Genomic DNA, 12517 nt, shown 5'->3' on the forward strand with positions numbered 1-12517 from the left:
AATGGCTTCCACCTCTTTCGCAGACTGTGAGGTTCTCAGTCTGTGAGATATTCACGATGGGAGAGATTTCTTTCTAATGATGTTGTTATGCCGGGCGAATGTAAGCCCAGAGCTACTGGGAAGATTCTTGGGCACTCGTGGGCCCATGAAGGCGAAGTTGAGAGATACAGAATAACATTATCATTTGGGCACCTGGATACAGCTGTGCCTGAAGCCACCCCCTGAATTTCTCCCCCTCTAGCTGACTTGAACCCAGTTCAACCAAGAGTCCCTGACTGACTAATGCAAGGCTTGTCTGATGCTAAGGCCCATGTACCTTCAACCATACCAGATTGACTCAACAGTGTACAGATGAAAGAGGAAAAAGACAACTCAGATAAATCAAAAACTTTCTCTTTCATCTTATGTACATACATGGCACCTCTGCTAATGGTTGCTAGATGAGTGTACAAACGTGTCCAAGAAAGTCCCTTCATATTACCACTTATTAATAACTTAGTTACCTGCATAAACATCATGATTCTTTGTGTCAATACCATAGTCGTCTGCATGAAACCTGTGTCAATTCCAGGAAAATATATCAAGCCCCCTTTCCGGGCCCCCTGTGAGAAAATAGGTTGGTGGAAGCTAAGAATATATATATTTTCTGCTCGCAGTTTGGGATTGTCCTTGCAGTTGAACGCCTCCAAAGTACCATCATTCAGCAAATATTTACTGTCCTCTTCCGTGTGCCACTCTCCTAAGTTGTCTTAATCAGGATAATCAAGATAAGTAGAACCATTCCACCATTTCTTAGATAGTTAGCATTCCACCAAACAGAAAACAAGCTCTCTCTGCTCCCTTCCCAAGGATATACGTCTTCCCTCTTTTACTTATAGACCATGACTTGGCAGTCGGGGTCTTGACCTTGGAGCTGGCTTTAATTACCGGAGGCTTTATGTGCCCATCCACTGGGGTGCTGAAGCACTGAGTCATAAAGAGGAATGTCTCCCACTGCACAGCACACTGGAGCAGCTCGACTTCCAGCCAAGCTGGCTGCTGACCTGGCCACCCGTGAGGGGAGAAGATCAGAGATGTGGGAGGTGAGGGGCCCTCTTGACGCAGACCGTCACCCCATGATGACCTCACCTGCCAAGCCAGTGACTCACCCCTGCTTCTGTCCCGACCCGGCCAGACCTTGCTCATTTGGAATACCTGAGGGGAATACCAGTCTCCTGTATTTAGCGAAAACACACAATAGTGAGCTATTTTTAAAGGTGTGACGTTTTCTTACTTTCAAGCGGAGGTAGCAACCCCTGCAAAGCTAAATGGGCCTGGGTTTAAGCCACTCCTGCTTTAATAAACATGTGAGAATTCTCTTTTGAAAAGAAAAAAATCACATAAGAATGGGGAGTGCTAAGGAGGTTTCCTTTTTTTAAACAATTTTTTTCCTTGTGATAAAAAATACATAACGTGAAATTTATCATTTGAATCATTTTTAAGCATACAATTCAGGGGCATTAAGTACATTCACAATGTTGTGCAGCTATCATCATCCTCCATTTCTAGAACTTGTTCGCCGTCCCAAATAAAAGCTCTATACCCATGAAGCAGTAACTCCCCATTCCCTCCTCCCCTCAGCCCCTGATAACCTCTGTATCTTTGTATCTCTACTAATTTGTCTACTGTACCTCATATAAGTGGAATCATGCAAAATTTGTCCTTTGTGACTGGATTATTTCACTTAGCATAATGTCCTCAGGGTTCACCCATGTTGTCACCTGCGTCAGACGTTCATTCCTCTCTAAGGCTGAATAATAGTCCATTGTATGTATACACTACGTTTTATTTATCCATCTGTTAATGGACATTTGGATTGCTTCCACTTTTTGTCTCTCGGGAGTGGTTTACTTTCGTGTCCTAAATTTAAAGACTACTTGTTTTCTTTAGTAGTTAAAAAGTCTTCTCAGCAAAGCCCCTCAGAGTTCACCTGTAAATTGGAGCTAAGGTAACCGGTTCTGACTACTTCTCAGAAGTGTCGTGAAGATGCAGTTTGATCCCGGGTACGAAAGTGCTTCCTAAATTCTAACATTTCCTACAAAAAGCAGCAGCCACATAGCACAGGGAGATCAGCTCGGTGCTTTGTGACCACCTAGAGGGGTGGGGTAGGGAGGGTGGGAGGGAGGGAGACGCAAGAGGGAGGGGATCTGGGGATATATGTATACGTACAGCTGATTCACTTTGTTATACAGCAGCAACTAACACAACGTTGTAAAGCAATTATCCTCCAATAAAGATGTTAAACAAAAATGTCCTCACCTTGTTTATGTTATTTGCTTAGCAATGTTCACCCCGCCCACGGGGATAAAAGGAACCCTACTCTGGCCTGCTTTCAAATTTTAATATATCTTAGATGGAAATGGTCCGAATGAATGAGGTTCTCCTGAGGTGTTTGTATATCCTGTCCTCTCTCCATTCTCTCCTAAGCAGAGTACGATTATACTGAATGCCTACTACGGATCAGCACACGATTCTGTTAATTACTATGTGTTAATCTACCAGCTGTGGGATATGGACAAGTTACTTCACCTCTTTGTGTCTCAGTTTCCTTGACTGCAAAGTGGGGACCAAAGTAATAGAACTGACTTCGGAGAGTTGTTGTATCAAATGTGGTAACGATTGTAGAGGGGGCCTGGCATATGGCGGGTATTCAGTTTACATTATTATTATATAATTCTTATTCCTTCTTTAGGATTATTTTTGTCGTGACCTTCTCAATTATTATTTACACATAAAGATTAAATGCATGGCCTCGGTGCAGTAAAAATGCATCGGTTCCAGAGACTAAAGGTCATAGCCACCATTTTAACTGATGTTTTGAGAGGCTGCTCGGTGATGGTTAAGATCTCTGGTTTAGGGATCAGATCTGATTTCACTTCCAAGCTGGTTTCAGATTGACTGGATAATCTGAGTTCGTTTTTCTAGAATGGGACAAGACCTACCTACCCCCTAAGGGTGTAGGGAAGATTGAGTTCACCTGTGTGCACGGTTGAACGTGTTAAAGGCACGCTGGCTAGCATTATTATTACAATCACCCCCCCCACTCTCTTTGCCTGGCACGTTCTAAGTGCTCAATACAAACTTGCCGAGGCGAATTAAAACAAACATTCCTTCACTGAAAGTGGCTAAGGCCAGAGAATCTTTTGAAGACAATCATAAGAAAATGCTCCATGCAAAGAAAGGTAAGAAAAAAAGCAAAACCTCAGAGGATTGAAAGTCAGTTCTGCCTGGTACGTCCTGTGTTAGGGCTCTTCTTTGGGCTTCGATTCCCGCCCCCTCCCCCCCCCCCCCCCCCCCGCAAGGTTGTTTCTAAGACCCTTGGCGAGAGTTCTTTGAGATCTTGATAATCCTGCAGAATGAGGAAGGTGGCCCAACAGGGCTCCCCCAGGGGAGAATCCGGGACACGGGGCCCCGTCTCCTCGGGCAGGCATCCTAGAGCCAGTGGTTTCCTGAGTGGGCCGAGCTCCGGGTCACTTCTCGAGGGCTGGTTGGCCTCACCAAGGCTGCCAGGATGCTGTCGTCTCCATGACAACAGAGTGCGTGCGAGGAGACGCAGCGAGCGAGTGGTGTCATCCTCGGAAACCAAAAGCCCCCGCCCCCACACGGGCCGGGCCCCTGGCCGCAGGCGGTGGAATTCTTCTGGGAAGGCAGCTGACGTCGCGGGCGGCCCCTGCCCCGGCCCTGGCAGCGCTGATGCAAGCGCTGCCCCGCGCCCGCAGGCAGGCAGCCCCGGGGGAGAGCTGGCGCAGCGCTCCGTCTTGTTCCCTTCCGGCCGCCCCGCCCGGTTTTCCCAGTGAGGAGTCAACAGCTCCTGGGTGGTTCCTCACCGACAGGCCCAGTGGGGGAAAAAAATGTGTCTTTGCCCAAACCAGTTCCTCCCCTCTGCTCTTCCGAGACTTCTCGGGAGAATCCGAGCATCCCGACCTGGGCACGTTTGGAGCGATGTGAAGGGCTCTCGCGGCTCGCAGCCCCTCCCCGGGGACGGCCCAGGTTGCCCGAGGTACCTGGTGCCAGCTGGTGCCAAGGAAACCGCCCGGATCACGAGGGAACCTTATGTCTGTGTGGCGAGGCGCCGAAGGGCCTCCGGGGTGGAGGTGGTCCAGCCGGGGCTGGTCTCCATCGCCCTCTGCTGGGCAAACTAGAGGGTTGCTCTAAAGTTCACGCTGGGACCTCCCGGTTACTGGGGCGGGGCGCGGGGGCTGCAATGTTAGAGACCACCCTCCTCACGCAACACAGAGGACAAGGGACCTGTCGTTAGTTTTGCAGCTAGTCTAGGGCCAAGTCGGGACCAGAAGTCGCACTGACACCTTCACTGCACAATCTCTATGCTGTTTAAAGTGAGAAGTCTTCCCGTAAGGACTCCTTATCATTGAGATCACGCTTATACACGCCACCCCACTGGGAGGCCTTCCTCCGTCGCTAGATCACATCACATCACCAGTTCTACGTGTGGTCCGGGACCGACCCTCTGTGTGTGTGTGGGGGGGAGGGGTACCCCAAGTCAAAAGTATTTTTATGACAGTACTAAGGGGGTATCTGCCTTTTTCACTATTTCTCTCCCATAAGTGTGGTGGAGTTTTCCAAAGTCCCCATGACATATGCTGCTGCAAAAGACTGAATGCAGGAGCCAATATGAGAATCCAGACGTCTTCTATTAAGGCAGACATTTAAAGAGATTGGCAAACGCGTGTAACTATGTCTTCTATGTCTTCTTATTAATTCGTTTGGTTTTAGAAAATATAGCTACTTTCATAAAATATATGTTAATAGGTAACGTTTATCATTTTAAAGTGAATTAACAATATTTTTAAAAATTATTAGTTTTAGTTTCTAATATGGCAAATACTGATAGATATAACCCACATAAACAAAGCTCATTAGGGTCCTCAACACTCTTTAAGGGTATATTTGGGTCCTGAGACCAAAAGTTTCGAGAACAGCTGCTCTGTGTTAAGGAGCCCCTTCGCAGTCACTGTCATGTCACCCTCTCTTTTATTTACTTCACAGTTCTTTTCACTAAAGAAATTATCTTGTTTTCTTTATTGATGAATCAGCTGGAGATCTTGTTCAAATGCAGATCTGGATTCCGAAGTTCTGGGGTGGGGCTCAGAGTGTATGTTTCTAACAAGCTCCCAAATGCTGCTGATGCTACTGGCCCAGGGACCACACTTTGAGAAGCACTTCTCTAGGGTTTGCTCTGTCCTTTCAGGTGGTGCTTACTGGGGACTCCTTCAGTGAAAACAAGTCAGGTGGCTGTTCAATGTCAGCAGTGAGAGAGAAAGTTTACACAGTTACGACCATGTCCTCTCTGCTTGGGCCTAAAGGTGCTTGGAAGAAATTGAGGGTCAGCTAATTTGCAAATTGGGAGAGGCACAAGAAAATGGTGTCAGAGCTTGAAAGGAACTTGAGCTGCCTTTGCAAATATGCGTTGAACGTCAAACAGTAAACTAAAGAGCTCAGTTAATGAGCACTAAATCAGATTATGCTAGGGACTTACACTGCGGAAAGCTACTCATAAAACAGAAATTACGCGTCTTCAGCTCCAGTTCTGGAATCAGCTAGAATCATCTCCAAATCTCAAAGCACATGGTAGATAGTTGAATAATGGGAATTTCAGTTGTCATGAAAAAAACCTTTACTGTGAGAGGGGGAAATATTCTAAATATGCCATGTAACATTTTTGCATTGGGGTGGAAAATATGCTGAAAACCAAACTGCATGTAACTGTTTCTGCTATCTAATTTAGGGTGGTAGTATAATTTACATCAGTGGAAAAATGAATGTCTGTAACTGGGTCTTTCCACTCAGAGAAGGGAAGAAAGAGGACTGACGTAAAACCTCTGCCAGTTGGGTGACACGGCCAGCGCAGGGATTACAGCCTCAAATTCTTCCAGAGGCCAGACGAGTCACGCAAACGTGGATTCCGGCACAGACTAACCGTCTGGCCTGGCTACAGGGGCTGCCATGACTCTGCTTTGGCTTGTTGCTGCTGTGTTTGACCCAGGGGCCTGTGTTATCCAATCTTCTCATTTTTTTAGGGAGAACCCAGAAACCAGGGTTTTATGTGAAATGTATCTTTTTTTTTTTAATGTCAGGAAGAAAATAAAATTAAGCATACCATCGAGCAAGTTTTTCTGCTAGGCAAACAGAGCAAATCTTCCCAGCAAATCTTTTCCAGAAGCAAATCTTCTCATTTATCTTCCCTGCTCTGAGATACATGAGGCAGGGGCCAGGTTTAGGGGGGCCTTTCTATGGCTGAGCTCTGGTCTTTAGGTCGTACCTGACGGGGGGTGGAGGGTAAAGTGCTTTGCTTAATCAAATGAGATTTCAGTATCATTGTGGGAAAGGAGCAGCTCAGAGAGAGGGGAGTCTTGGGAAACAGAGGAGCAGAAAATGTGAGGGGGGAGAAAAAAGGGAGAAGTTGTGTGTGTGAGCTGGGGCAGGGACAAGGGGAGGAGGGAGGATTGTACCTCTGTTGGTTGAAGGAGTTTTTGGAGGGGCGGAGATGGGGACTTGAGGAAAGGAGGCTGGGTTCTACCTGGCAGGGGCTTTCAGTCACTTTCATGTCTAAGGAGCAGGCAAGACCCCAGCAAGTACCCTTTTTACGGGGCTGAACCATTTTGGGATTGGCCCCTGGTGCCACTGTTTGCCTTATGTGCAATTTGGGTAAAATCATTTCGCTTCTCTGGGCCTCGGCTTCCTTTTTTTTTTAACATCTTTACTGGAGTATAATTGCTTTCCATTGTTGTGTTACTTTCTGCTGTATAACAAAGTGATCAGCTTTACGTATACATACGTCCCCATATCCCCTCCCTCTTGAGCCTCCCTCCCACCCTCCCTATCCCAGCCCTCTAGGTGGTCAATGGTTCTGATGAACCTAGTGGCAGGATAGGAATAAAGATGCAGACGTAGAGAGGACACGGGGTGGGGGGGGGGGGCAGGGGAGGCGGAAGGGGAAGCTGGGAAGAAGTCAGCTTCCTTTGAAACGGGTAATAATAACATCTGTGTCTCTCCTCGCTGGGTTCCTGCGAGGGGCAACTAATGCTATGTGAGCAACGCTTGGTAAAAAGAAGAGAGGCAGATAAATGTGAGGTTTTGGCTGACGGTTGATACCCAACTGATCTGAATGACAATACCAGCGCAATAATCATCATCACAATGATAATAATAGTAATAGCACACCTACTGTGTGCTGGTTCCCTACTGAGCACACCCCGGGCATTACCTGATTGAAACTACCTAACAATGACCGAATATCACTACCTCCATTACACAGAGAAGAAAGTAGAGGTTCAGAGAGAGAACGTAACCTGCTCAAGGTAACTTAGCTGGCAACTGGTAGAACCGCTTCTGAATGACTCTAAATATTATATTCTTAACCACTTCGTGACATGCTGTTTCAGTCATCGCTCATAACATTACGCTGGCCTGCATACTGGAGAACATTAATCGTGTGGTTTATTTCTTAATAATATGTTAGTATATAGAAGTAGTGCTTATTTACTAGGGTTTGAAAAAATCATTCTGGTCCTTCATTCAAACACATATCTAGTGAATACCTACCGTGTACCAGGCTTGGTGCTCTGTATTAGGAACACCTCCAGGAACAGAATACAGACAGCCTCTTGCCTTCACGGAACTTACAAGGTAAGAGTAGAGAAGAAGTATTAAACGATTACAGTACCAGCTGCCAAAGGGAAGTGCTTTGGTCTGAGGAAGGAGGGGAATCTTAGGTGAGACCTAAAGGCATCAAGAGGAGTCAGCCAAGGAAAGATGGGGGAGGGTGAGACAGTTTTCCACCCGGCGGAGGGAGCACAGAGCAAGTGAGAAAGACAGTGGGGTAAGAGACTGAATGAGGCCAGGGAGGAAATGAGAGTGCCACTCTTTGCCCAGCGTGGAGGGTTAAGGGTGGGTGGTGAGAAATGATGCTGAGGAAAGGGTCATGGGTCAGATCACACAGGACCTTTTGAGTCACGCTATCGTATATAAATATATCTGTATACCTATGTACATAGGTATATATGTTTTATGTTTTTTCCTTAAAAACCAAACCAGAACCATGCCCAATACTGCTTTTTAAGCTTTACTGAGATATAATTGAGGCACAGTAGACCACACGCACTTAAAGTATACAGCCTGATGACTTTTGACGTTCCTATATACCTAGGGAACGATGACCACAATCGAGAGAGTGAATTCCATCATCCTCCAAGGTTACTCACGCTTTTACAATCCCTCCCTCCTGCCTCACTGCCCCCGCCACCAGCCACTGGCAACCAGTGACCTGCTTCCTGTTACTGTCAGTTTGTATTTTCTAGAATTTCATCAATTCCATGTATCATGTCGGTGAAATCATACAGTGTGTACATGCTTATCTGGCTTCTTTTACTCGGCATAATTACTTCTGGGAGGCACGCTGTGGGTATTGTGCAAGATGCCGTGTGCGCCTGTGCCTATAGCAACTGCTCGGTGAAAGTCGTCACGAACATTATTACTGTTACCGTTCACAGTTGGCACATTTTGAGAAAATATCAGACGCAGCCGTGGAACACCGACCCTAAAGCTAGAAAGCAGGAAACAGAGGCCAAGTTCCCTTTCTGGTGACACCACAGGCTCCAAGGTGGACAGAACTGGTTCTCGCACCTCTTTGCTCCCCAGACCCTCTTCCTCCAGCACAGTGACACCCAGAAGTGGGGTTCTGTTGGGAAAGAGCTTAATTAAAGAGACTTGACGGGCAAGAGAAAAGGGAAGCTGGGTTAACTGTAATCAATTTGGTCACGCAGACAGTCATGCTTCATCATCCCAGCCCCAGAGACCCACGTCTTCCTTGATTGCTCGCTCAAATAACAGATTAACTCATCTCTAACACGCAATGACTGTGCTGTGTTTAAAAAGAAGCTTCTCCGAGGCTTACCTACAAAGAGGTGTCTGCCTTGTGTCCTGACCACAGTGATATAAAGTCTGCAAAAAAGTATCTGCATCGATGTCACCCTTCCTTTGCTGTATCTTATCTTCCAGGGCTAGGTGGTCAGTAGCATAGAGGGCTATGCCTTCTAATAGAAATATACCTAAAGGCCCAGCTTTGGAGTCAGGTGAGATCTGAGTTCAAATCCCAGTCCCACCAAATATTAGCTCTTGACTTTGAGCCGGTTACTTTAATTCCTCTGGTCCTCTTTTTTTTTTTTTGGCTGTGCCCCACAGCCTGTAGAATCTTAGTTCCCCGACCAGGAGGGATCAAACCCGCACCCCCTGCAGTGGAAGCTCAGAGTCTTAACCACTGGACCTCCAGGGAAGTCCCTGGGCCTCGTATTTTAAATGGGGATAAAAATCATCCCTAAATTTATGGGTTGGTTGTGAGGGCTAAAAGAGAAAGGAGAAGAGGTGTGTATGGGCCTAAGCACAGTCCCCCAGCCTGGGCAAAATGGTACCCATAGGAAGTAGGGGGCTGTCAGAAACCTCTACGTATTTGTCTTTCTTTTTTTCTTTCTTTCTTTCTTTTTTTATTTTTTAATAAACACTTTCTCTAACTGTAAGCGTCTGTCTTTCTGTCCCTCCTTAAATCACACCTTGTACAGCAGTGTGCCTATTTTAGGCATCTCACCAGCTGGACGTGAGTTCCCATGAGGAGGAAACAGAGTGTGTAAGCTGGGAACTAAGTGGGACAGGAAAATTGTCTTCAGGAAGGGGACCCATCAGAAAGGTGTATTTATTTAGCTCCTTTTCACCCCCAAGGACTCAGACCCGTGGGTCGGGGGTGGGTGTTACCACAAGGCAGATGAGGAACTCTGTTGCTATCAGAAAAGTCTGCAAAGGAAGTGGGCCACCTCGTGGCTTGGTCAGCTGCCTGTTGTGAATGCGTCCAACTGAGGCTTGATGACCAAGTGTCAGAGTTGTGGTCAAGGTGATTCCTGATGTAGGAAGTTGGACCAGACATTGCCTTTGAGGTGGATGCAGGGGAAGTGGACAGCATCAGGAGGTGGTGGGCAGGGCTGAGGGTTTCCCATGCTCTCACAGCCACGACGGCGCTGCCTCTTTTATCTGTGTTATGCGTTTGGGTTTCTGAAGATTTAAAAAGAAGATTTTGCTACTTCCAACCAAAGTGTGTTGTTGTATTTTTTTTTTTTAAGCCATTGTCCTGGATGACCTTTGAGGCCTCTTTGAACTTTAGGGCTCTAAGTCGATGATTCAGAATTGCCTGTGACCCCGACAACTGCACAGTTTGTCAGAGCTCTTTTGGTTGCAAGTGTCCAAACTCCTCTCAACTTGGCTAATGCAAGACAGGGAATGAGTGACTCGAGAAACTTGCAGGGCTATGCAGGTAGTTCACAGAACTCTAAAAGAGAGCTGTGACAACGGTGGCCTCAGGGTCTAGGACCTGGAACTCCTTGCTGCCCAAGTGCTGGCTCTGTTCATCTGGCTCTGGGCTCTCATTCCCACCTGTCTGTTGGCCTCCATGAGCATGGCTGGCAGCAGCCTCAGCCATGGGAAAGAGAGAACGCCTTGTTCACAGCGTCTGTGTATTTGATCTCAGGCAAGGATTATAATTGACCCCTTTAAATCAATAGCCCAGGGACTTCCTTTGTGGCGCAGTGATTAAGACTCAAATGCAGGGGGCCCGGATAGGATCCCTGGTCAGGCAACTAGATCCCACATGCATGCCACAACTAAGAGTTCTCATGCCACAGCTAAGGACTCTGTGGGCCGCAACTAAGGAGCCCACCTACCACAACTAAGACCCAGCGCAACCAAATAAATAAATAGCCCACCCCTTGATGGAGATGGAGTGCTGGGATTGGCCAGGCCTGGGTTACGTGGTCCTCCCTATAGCCAGGGCAGGTATGAGCTTTACCAGACTAAAGGTAACAAAAAGAGGTGGCCCCTTCCGGCTTGGAAGACCTTGAGAAAATGTGTATGAAAAAAAAAAAGAAAGAAAAGAAAACGTGCACTGACTGAAAACTTTAGCAAAAGTCTTTGGATTCCCCCATGGAGAAGGGAGTTCCAGTGAAGAGTTCCTATTTACTGGGTATTGATTTGAGGTCATAGGTCATACACAATGCATTGCATGCATTATAATGCATTACATAATGTATTACATGCATTATCTTTTAAAATGGTCACCACAGGGACTTCGCTGGCAGTCCAGTGGTTAAGACTCCGTGCTTCCAATTCAAGGGGCTCGGGTTTGATCCCAGGTCGGGGAACTAAGATCCCACGTGCCATGCAGCACGGCCAAAAAAAACAAAATCGTCACAATGATCTGAGATGGACTTTTATTGTCATTTTGCAGATGAGAAACTTGAGGCCCAAAGATGTTCATTAACTTTCCCAAGAGCACACAGCTAGAAATAAGAGCTGGGTCTGACTCAGCATCTGTGTAGGCCTACATTGTTTTTCTTTAAAAAAAATTGAATATTTATTTATTTATTTTTTGGCTGCGTTGCGTCTTCGTTGCTGTGTGTAGGCTTTCTCTAGTTGCGGTGGGCGGGGGCTACTCTGGTTGCGGAGCATGGGCTCTAGGCATATGGGCTCAGTAGTTGGGGCATGCGGGCTCTAGAGCGCAGGCTCAGTAGTTGTGGCTCGTGGGCTCTAGGGCGCAGGCTCAGTAGTTGTGGCACACAGGCTTAGTTGCCCCGTGGCATGCGGGATCTTCCCGGACCAGGGCTCGAACCCGTGTCCCCTGCATTGGCAGGCGGATTCTTAACCACTGCACCACTGGGGAAGTCCAGGCCTGGGTTTTGAGCTCTCCTTCACCTCGGATGATGCAGAAGTTGAGGAAGTGGGTGACAGAGTTTGGATACAAATGGAACAGGGTTCTTCCAACACAAATGCTGAGAGCAGGGCTCATGTTCTGAGGCTGGTGAAAAAGAACACAGGACAGGGAGACAAGGGACCTGAATTGGAGGCCCAGCTCTGCCTCTGCTACTGATTAGCTGGAGCCAGAAGTCTTTTATTCCCTTTGTTCCCCCCTTAACAATTTAGAAGTCTTTCCAATTCAAATGGTTCATTTATTTATTTATTTTGGCCACACCGCGTGGCTTGCGGGATCTTTGTTCCCCAACCAGGAATCGAACACGTGCCCCCTGCAGTGGAAGTCCAGAGTCCTAAACAGTGGACCGCCAGAGAACTCCACAGAAGAGTCTTTTGAAAGTGCAGATCCGACCGCGTCATTCTCCTGTTCCCTATTCTCTGGAGAACACCCAAATCTCTCACTGTGATCAACAAACTGGCGTGTCTGCCTTCCCCCCTGGTGCTGCTCTGTGCCTCTGGCCCCTCATGACTCTGACAGTTTCTTATAGGTTTCAGGTTTTCTTGCAAATGCATCCCCTGAATTTGTAATACCTGCTCCCTGACCCGGTTTTGAACCAGCGCCTTCTTTTTCCTTCCGGTTGCGGCTTTTACCCATCACCTCTTGGATGGAGGTCTCCCTGATGGCCAATAGGTCAGAGTCCTCTGATAAACATCCTCACTTACAGCTTAC

This window comes from Aethalodelphis obliquidens, unplaced genomic scaffold, assembly GCF_003676395.1.
Source record: "Aethalodelphis obliquidens isolate GAN/ISIS:26980383/991018 unplaced genomic scaffold, ASM367639v1 scaffold22, whole genome shotgun sequence".
NCBI lineage: Eukaryota > Metazoa > Chordata > Mammalia > Artiodactyla > Delphinidae > Aethalodelphis > Aethalodelphis obliquidens.